Below are 10,248 nucleotides of genomic sequence, written 5' to 3'. Positions count from 1 at the left end.
TCAGTGTCCAAAATTGCAGAAAAATATCAATGGCAGAGAATAATAAAGCATGGAACTGGAGATCAGTCCACTCAGTAATAGATCCAAGTTCATGTAAGCCCATGTTCATGTATGAAACAGACCTGTAACTGGGGTGGGCATGGAGGCCTGATCACCTGAAACCTCCCCCCTGACTTCCCCTCCTGGTGCAGGAACAGACCAGGCTGCATGTTTATACCCTAGTGGAGGATGTGGTGCTGACTGTGGTTGACAGGGCATTGTGTGTTTACAAGTATCATCCTTCACCTTCTTTTCATTTAACTGCTCAGACCACTTCATCATAGCCAGGCCTTGACACCTCAAAATTTTCTGGCCATGCCCTTGGTAGGAAATCATGTCTTCGGTATATCTGGGGAAAAGCAATCTTTTGAAAGAAAATTAAACTTGGCTTGAGAGAGTCTTCCCTTCCCATAGTGTGTAAGTTACATCCCATCTTCCCACTGTCACTCTGATCAAAAAGTATTTTGAAATAATACAAATCCTGTGTTGTAGGAACAGTTGGGATTTCACTACCTGTCAGAGCAAGAAGCAGCAGAGATTTTCAGTGACGTTTATGACATTTTGATTTGCCACCTAGGTGTCCAATTTAAGTCTGGCCTTGAGGAAAGTTGGCTCTGTACACTGGAACAAATTAATTGAGCAACAACTGTACACATTTATTGTGTGGTAGGACAAGTCAACAAAGGAAGGGGAAATGCAATATAAAAATGGGCTACGTTTGGAAAGTGTGTATTATTGCTAATGCCCCCTCCACCAATATTCAGAATTTGAACAAGATCTACTCAAAAGATGTTGCTCTTGAGGTAAAGCAGCATATGCTCCCTAACACCAAGTAGAGGGACATAGACATTATCAAAATCTAGTAAAGATATTTTATCATCAGCTTGAAAGAGAAAATCTTACAAAGCACTTCTTTCCCTTTCTGGAAGTGAAAATACAACAGTGCATCAATAACAAACATAATAGCTAACAATTGTGCTGTCCTTTCATAGTACCAAAGATCACCTCTCTGAGATGGCTGCCTCATGTTACCTAATGGTAGGGCTGATCCCCATGTGGGAGATAAATTGGTTAGGTATTAGGTCTAGCTAGTTTATTGTTGCAAATTTTCAGTTAAACATTTCCTACTGATAAGCATTGGCTGCAATTTAACACCTTTCAAACCTAAAGAGCAGAGAGATGGCTGTGTTTACACCCCCCCCCCCCAATTGTTTGAGAGATTGCTCAAAAGGGTCGTGTTCAGATGGGTGGCACTGACTCTTGGAAGATGTCTCTCAGTCCTGGTCATTTGATTCTCTCTACAGTAGCTGGTGGCTCCTTAAGACATCTATACAATTCAGAATTGAAACAGCCTCTGAGCAGCCTTGCTGTGTGTTTTTCCTTCTAAAATGCACCCAGATATTTTTAATATGATGCAAGTAATCCACCCTGTTAATTTGCTCACATCAGAAAATAGGTTTCAGTGCTTCTTAGCAACTTTTGGATTGTTTGATCCACTCGCCCATCCTGATGCACTTAAAAGCCAATGGTTTTAACTCATAGAGCTTTAGCTTGCCTCTGAGGCCACTGTTGCCCAGAATTACCTTATTCAGCAGCAACCTTGGTTTTTGGGGCCTCTTCTGCTCCCAAAGTGTTTAATGTCCCCCCCCCCCCCCGTTTTTGGCAATGTACAAAGGGACAGTCCATAAGTTGTTGTGTTTTATAGACCTTGGGAAAATTACTTTTTACAATGTAACTTCTAGAATTCTTCAGCCAACAAAATGAATCATCATGCAGATTGAAGGATTTTGAAAGATGTAGTAGTACAAATGCTTTGGTGTTCTGGGGTGGGAGCTGTGTTGCAAACGAATGCACATAGTAGGAAGTGAATTCCACTAAACTCAGTCTTCTGGAGCCAGGTTTTATCTTCCATGGACAAAAGGGCTTTGTTCAAAGAAGATGCCACTATTGGATTTTCAGGGTTTCCCCTTTTGCCTTTACCAGAGGGTCACCCCATTTAGCAGAGTTCTCAATCTCTCTGTGTAGGAGGAAGGGACAGGGAATCCTGCCACAATCAGCACAGTTTGTCTAAACCTGGGTTCATTCCATTGCACTTAAGTTTTGTATAAGTGATGTATGGTCATGGTGTTATAAAACAATCTGAATTAAAAATCATTCCCAGTAATACAGATAAGTAGTTGGCATTAGGTGCTCGCTATACGTTTTCCTCCATTTAAACCATGCTGCAGGCATTTAGTTATTGGAAGGGGAGAAGGGGAAGATGAGGGCATTGTCTCCCATAAGAATTCTGCTCTCCAAATGAAATTCCCCTCTGGTTGCCAAATTTCTAGCATTGCAGTAACATAAAACTTCAGGAACTATATTCAGGGTTTGCTATGTTCGCCATGCAGCAAAAAGCAACAAAATAAAAAATCCACAAAAGAGTGATGTCTTTATTGGCTAACCAAAATGTACAAAATACATCATGCAAGGAGAATATATCATACAGCAGAAACAATATCTGATACAAATGATAGCCTATGACTCTCACATCACCACTTTTCCTCTCCTGTATGACTTGCTGATATCTTTTTAATATCTGATGATGCTGCCTGCCATTGGAGCTTTCACAGCTTGCATGATGTGTTTTGTGCATTTTGGTTGGTCAATATAGTTATCACTCTTTTCTGGATTTTTGATTTTGTTGTATAAAGCTTCAGTTAAGCATTTAGAAATACAGTTCAGGCATCCAAAGAAGTGGTGGTGGTAGTGGTGGTGGTTGCTGTCCTAGGCAAAGTCACTGAGGGAATGTGAGCACAACAAATTCCAGAGTTCTAAGGTGAATGATTTTCAATGTCTCACTCTCTACAGTGCTAGATAGTTGAGGACTAAAGGAAACTTTTATGTGGGGGACAGAATTCTTATCTGGAGGGTCAATGCTCTCATTTTGACAACCCATCCAAGTCACTCCTTGCATGGGTTGCACTGTACAGGCTTCCACAAAGGGAACATGTGTTCATTAATTTACACAAACTGTATGTGTTCATTCTATCCGAGCAGATCTGTATCTTTGATCTGTACTCTGTATTTAAGAGGATTCTTCTTCATATAAGATAAACACAGAGATTCTCATAAATATATGAGCACATGTACAGTGTAATATCCCATTTCTCTCTCAGGCTAACCTACTTCACAGAATTGTTGTGAGGATGCAATGTGATCACTTCATATGTGTACTTTGAATTCCTTGAACATAAACAAGATACGTACCTACAGGCAGATTCAGACTGTATACGTTTTGGAATAGTCTTTGATTTTAAAGGGACAAATCTTTTGATTTCAACGGGACCTGAGTTAATAATGACTAACTTAAGCCCCATTGATTTCAACTGATTTATTTTAAGCATGATCAAGTCTGAATCTAGACCATAATGAATAAAAATTGCATAGTAGTCATTTATCTTAAAAATATCTACTCTGAACTCAGTCCCACTGGCTTAGAAAGCCAAAGTATAACCACTATTAAGACCACGATGTGGCTTTCATTTTCAGCCACTGCTGACTCACTCTTTCTGAAAGCATTATATAACCTGAAAAAATCGCATAGCTGATTTTGATGAGACAACATTATCACTTTGCTCCAGTCTATTCTCCTCACCTTTCCCAAATTCCTTTAGATGTGGAAGAAAACCAATATATGTGAATGTGCATATCTATATGTATAGCAAATAAAAGGCATTGCCCACCGTAACAGCCATTAGCAGGCACTGGACCAAATGTACTTGCCTATTTCAAGTGATATACCATTAACAGCTCCTCTGCCATTTCACTGGAATCTCTGAATATTTATTGGCAGCCATACTTCAAGACAAATAGGACCATTACACTCCGCTCCAAAAGAAGTGCAGTTGAAATGAAATTAGCCTTTCCAATGAGAGCACTTTGAGAGCCTTATCCATGATTTAGTGATGCAATAATCATCACTAATTTGATTTAGAAGGGGCTTGTGGTTGCCTTCATACAATTGGGAGGCATTAGCCATGACATGACCTCCTAGGTAGTTATAGAAGTGAGAGGGAGAAGGAAGATAGGGGCCCATTATTACTGTCTTGAGCTGACTGACCTTTGCTTAGATTAACTCTACTCTTTAGTAGATAATTTCATTTACAACAGCTGAGATGCCTTTTCCAGGGTTTGCTGATTCAGGATTATAGCGTCACTCTAGTTGTACAGCTCCTCAACATCAACTGTCCATTGACTTTTGCTTTCAAAATGTTTTATATTAGAACTGCAAAACATGTTGTTCATGGCACTTCCAAGCCTGTAGGTTGTAGCCTACCATGGCAGTCCTTTTTGATGTGACACACAAAGTTTGAGAAGGTTATGTTGCCCCAGAGGAAGGCAATGCAAACCTCCTCTGAATATATATTGCCGAGAATATCCCATGAAAGACAAACAACAACAAATGCTAAGACTTGTGTGTATAAACATATAAAAAAGAAGGACCTGAACAAGTTTCATTCTTTTGCCTGGAAACCTAGGTCAAATGCCTCTAAGAGTGGCTCCAGACAAGACTTTTATCACCACTCTGCCTCTTTCAATGGGCTTTAGAAGACAATGCTGTCCCCCATTCATAACTGTCTATTCTTTTTCCATTTCTTCTTCTGTCTTATTTTCACAACTGTGGAAAATCTGTTAAAGAGAAGAACAGGGAGCCACTGTGCAGTGTTTTCTAGTTGCTAGCACAAGCAGTTCTCTTATCTGGAAATGCCTGCAATGAAAGAGAATGCTGAGAAGTCTTCTCCCACCATCTCCCATCTTGATTCCTACTCATTATTTGTATGGATTGGCAGTGGGAGACCCCGTTTTAAGAGTTGCTACTTTTTGTAAGCCCTGTTCCTGTGTTTTAATAGCAGCCTGTGTTTTAATAGCAGTAAAATCAGCTCATATTATTTAATTCCACTCAGGAAAAGTTTCCCAGGAAAAAATAACCTTCCAAAATTGTAGTCATACAATAAAAGAGTTAGAAGGCACTGTGTGGGGCATCTAGTCCATATAACTGACAAACACTTAACTTGGAATGGTGTAACCACTTGACATTCTGAGCTCTTTTCTTATTCACTGGGTTAGATACTGGATCTGCCTTTTGTGAGCAGAAAAGCATGGAAGTCACCTCCTTTAGCCCAGTGGCATCTCTAGGGTTGGTGCCATGCCTTCCTTGACCTCCTCCCATACCACACCATACAAGATTCTTGGTAATGTTTTTTGTACTAATGTTACTCATAAATTGTAATTCCTGTATATCACTGAATGTAATGGTAACAGTTGTGACATAAAACAACTGCCAAATTAAAATTAGGCCTTTAAATCACAATATCATACACACAGCCTAAATGTATCTACATATGCATAATTCAACATGTTTAAATTTGAAAATTTGGTAAGATCTGATATTTTCAAAAGAAATTTCAAAATAATAAAAAATTAATTTTAATTTTAATTTTTAAAAGTTTTTTAAAAAAATAATTAAAAAAAACAAATAAACACCCGAGGCCTGTCTATTCTCCTCCCACTGAGACTCACTCCACTCAACCCATCTCTTCAGCATTTTAAAAGGATGCAGGCAAATGCCACAGCCCATTTCTGCCAAAAGGCAGATGTTTAGGGAGCAGTGTATCACCCCTTGGGGTGTCATTTGGTGCTGCCTGAAACCCCTGCACCCTCTTAGTGATGCCCCTGTTTTAGCCACCTTCACTGAAATCACCTCTACCTGGTTTCCAGGGATTTCTGTCTCTTCCTTGGAGCCCAGCTCACCCTATTCTGTAATGTCCTCTGATGCTTGGAGGAATCTTTTCAGTTCAAGGAACTGGAGTGTCTATGAAGAGGAGAGCAGTGTGCTTACATGTCGATGTGTGGTTTTTGTACTTGTATCTTGTACTTAGCACTATTCTTAGACCATTCATATTGTTGTGAATGTTGTAAAAACAGAAAAGCCTCACTTAAAAAAACCTCTCTTATCTCCATACCTTAGTTACTGAGATTTCACTCAATGTTGTTTCTTTTTGTTATCAGTCTGTGGTTTCATTCTCAGTCAAACCTGCCCCCTCCCATTTTTACCCCTTTGTTAGACATTCAGGGCTTTATCGATCAATCTGTTATTTAACCTAGGAAACCAGTTTGTTCCCTGTCCCTTAACATACACCATTTCATTCACATATTCAGAATCATGAGGTCCATCTATCTAGTATTTAAACAAAGCACAACAAAAATTACATATAAGAAAAATTCTGCTTGCAGTGTCCACGGTGCTAAATTCATAGCCTTTAATGCAGAAATCAGACCAAATCAGAATAACAGAGAGTACAATTCTGGCTAGGCTTTATTGATTGCAACAAGACTTTTCTTTCTGTGATGGTGGATTAATGGTGACATTCTTGCCAGAAGGAGTGCCTTTTCAATAGGGAAGACTGAGTGGTGTGATCTTTGGTGCTCTAGGAGAGGGGAAAGGAATCCCAGTGTAAAGAACGGCATGGAAGAAGATGTGCAAAGACAACCGTGGGAACAGGCTTCAAAGGCAGGGATACGTCAATGGGCAGCAGAGGCAGAACAGCTAGTGAGCACACTCTCTTATATGGACTGTGTGTGCGCGTGTGCGCACTGCACACATCATGTACACCCACTGCTTAAAAATAAAATTAGTCATTTCATTTCTGTTGTTATTTGCCCTCAAGTTGACTTTAACTTATGGTGATCTTATGAGTGACAGACCTCCAAGATTCCCAGGCATCAGTCACCCTACGTAGGTCCCCAAATTCAGGGCTTCAATTACTCTGTCTGTAGTGTGGTCTCCCTCTGTTCCTATTGCCTTCCACTATCATTTTTTCTAGTTATGTCTTCTTGTCTCATGATAGAGTGGGCCCTTAGTATCTGCTGTGGTTTGGTTCCAAGATCCCCTGTTGATAGAAAAATCTGTGGCTGCTCAAGTGCCATCGGATACAATGGCATAGTAAAATGGTGTCCATTATATAAAGTGGCTAAATCAAGGTTTGCTTTTTGGAATTTATATTTTTTAAAATATTTTCAGGCTATGGATGTTTCAATCCATGGATAAAAAATCCATGGATATGGGGGACTGACTGTATAAGAGCATCAGTTTGGACAACTTTGCTTCTCATGAGAGTTTAGGCTTGATTTGCTGTAGGTCCCATTTGTTTGTCCTTTTACCAATCCATGGTATTTGTAGATCTATCCTCCAGCAGCACCATATAGATGAGTTGATTTTTTTCCTGTTACCTTTCTTCATTGTCCAGCTTCATACCCATAACTAGAAATTCGAAATACCATGGTCTGAATGGTTCTCACTGTGGTATTTTAATGATATGTGATCTCATTACATAGCACTAATATCTATGTTTTTCAGGAAGTGGAAGTTTTATTATGACTTTGGATTTTTGCTACAAAGAAGAACTGGGAAATGGTGTCCTCCAAATTTTGATGACTTACTATGTACATCATCCCTCACCAATGGCCATGATGATTGAGTCTCATGGGGAGCAGAGGCCAATCTGGAGGGACACTAGTTCCCTAGTCCAGTTCGAGAGTAAAAAATGACTCTTACATCCAGGGCACTTTGCATGTTGTTTCTTGGAGGACTCCTTGACAGCACAACAAAGAGTAATCATTAATATGATTAATCCCTTTTGTTGTTATGGATATCTAGTTTTTCAGTTGCAGATCTAAGCATACTTACTGCCCAATATATTCAGTGAGACATACTTCTGACTAAACATGATTAGGGTTACATAGTTACACTCAAAACACTTTCTCATTTATTATGAGTATTGGGTGGCTCTCCAGATGTTGGTGGATTACAACACTCATAAGTCTAATGAGCATAGCTAGAGGTGAGGAGCACTGGGAGATACAGTCCAGCAACATCCGAGGGGGTGCACTTCAAGTTACACAAAGCTCTGATTTATGCAAAGGCACAACAAGAAGACAGATCAGACTTACGTTGCACCTAAGGCTGCTTGACCTACTGAGTTTATGGCAGCAGAATGATTTCAGGAGAATCAGTGGTTGTCATTGTTGATTTGTACAGTTAGTCAGATAGTAGGTGTCATGGATGCCTGTGCCACTGATCAAATGGATTGGTAGATCTAAAGGTCTTCACAAGCTGTCATACCTCACATATACTTAGTCCATTGCCTGCAAGGACAGCTAACTGATTTATATAATGCTGGATAAGAATTTAACAAGCAATCAGCCTTGGACAGTTGGTACTGCCTAGCAAAAGATGAAAACAGAAAACAAATACAGTGGCTACAAAGCCTGTGTGTCACAGAAATACTTTTTGTATGACTTTTACCCCATTGTTCATAGGCAAATATACAGGGATATGATGTGAAGGGGCCACATGAAAAGCTGGTGGAACAGGCTGGTGAAAGGGCATTCTGGGCCTGGGGGAGGAGGCTATGCTCTGAAAACTGGGATTTGCAGTTTCAAGGTACAGTAGAGTCTCGGTTATCCGACATTCGGTTATCCGACATTCCGGATTATCTGACTGTCGGATAACTTGGGGGCGTGGCTGTAGGCCTTTCTGTGCCCCCCAGACACGGCCCCAAACAGAAAGGGAATGGGAAGCCTGGAAGGAGAGGATTAGGCCCAGCCCTTGCCTCCTTGGCTTGGATCTCCTCAGCCAGCGGGGAGTGCACGTACTCCCCGCTAGCTGAGAAGAACCAAGCCGTCGAGGAGGGGAAGGGAGGCGAGGGACTTTTGTCCCCAATGGTGGTGTGTGTGCGTGTCCGTGTGTCCGCCGTCATTGGGGACAATCTGAATTATCCAACATATTCGGTTATCTGGGTATAAGCCGGCCCATTTATGTCGGATAATCAAGACTCTACTGTACCATACTTTTTTTTAATTAATAGGAATGGTGGCATCATTTACTATTTCACTTAAACTTTCTGTTGGCTCTGATCTTTGTCCTACTCTTCTGAGCAGCTGAAGGAAACTAGATTTTCCCAGCGATAGTGCATTGGTGGTAACCATCCTTGTTGCACTGGCAAACATGGGGGTGGAGGGGAACTTGCGGCTCTTTCACACTACCTATGGCTGTTCAAGTGAAATTATAGTGCAGTACTATAACTGTGTGGTGGTGAAAGGGCCCCTGGCCTTGAAAAGACAACTAAGAGCCATTATAATAGACAAAATATCTGCTCCTGGTGGAGATGTCAAGTGCTAACAAACTGGTTTGTTGACTTTGAGATAAAGTGTTTCTCCCTTGTGCTGGGAAAAGAAACTCCTGGAAAAGCATGAGCTGGGGTCTTAGGCTGTTTGGGAACATGTTGTGTGCCTCCGTTTTTCTTTTCTTGTGTAATCGTGGGACTTTCTGGCCAAAGTCTAAGGTGCTGACAGCTACACTGCCCTTTGCCAACTCACTTTGTTGGGTGATGTAGTAAATAGGGAGCTATGCTATCTAAGACTGTTGTTTGAGATCCTTATATGGAGAGGGGTAGGGCAAGGACAGAAGGGGGATTTAACACAGTAGTCTGCATTTGTAGATACTGCTTAGGGTTGTGGCTTTACCATTACCACATTAACCAGGGTGGTAGATACAGTACCTGTTCCAGATACTGAGCCTTGCCCTTCTCTGGCATGCTTCTAACAACCGGTTGGCTTTTTGTGCTACCTGGGCATGCTAAATTCTTATTGGTTTTTTGGGGTCCCTAGCCTGGCTTTTAAATATCTTTAGGACACTTCTGTGAACCTTGGGTTTCTCCAAGGCTCCTGGAGAACATTCAAATTGCACAATTATAGCATGATGATTCCACATTATCTGCCATTGTTCTATCATATGAAATCCTGAGAACTGGCACTTAAGGAGTGGCCAGGGAGCTCTTCCTGTTCTTTTGACCAAATTCAAGCCCCAGAATTCGCTAGGATGCAGCCATGGCATTTGAAATGTTATAATGCTGTAATTGCAGCATGTAGGCTCCTGGTACTGGGCTTCTCCCAGGAATCAGCAATCTATGGCCACTGGTCTTCAAATCTCTTGATACTTCACTCTTATGTGTGTTCAGTGCCAGGCTGGCTAGGGCTGATGGGGATTGGAGACTAAAAATGAGCTGAAGTCTACACATCCAGCCATGATCTGACTCTTTCGAAACAATTTTCATTTGGTGAACTTTCTGTTCCACCATGCAGATGTTGTGGTTTTAACAGTGTGTC

The sequence above is a fragment of the Sceloporus undulatus genome, chromosome 1 (genome assembly GCF_019175285.1).
Source record: "Sceloporus undulatus isolate JIND9_A2432 ecotype Alabama chromosome 1, SceUnd_v1.1, whole genome shotgun sequence".
Taxonomy (NCBI): Eukaryota; Metazoa; Chordata; class Lepidosauria; order Squamata; family Phrynosomatidae; genus Sceloporus; species Sceloporus undulatus.
This window is presented reverse-complemented; position numbering follows the sequence as displayed.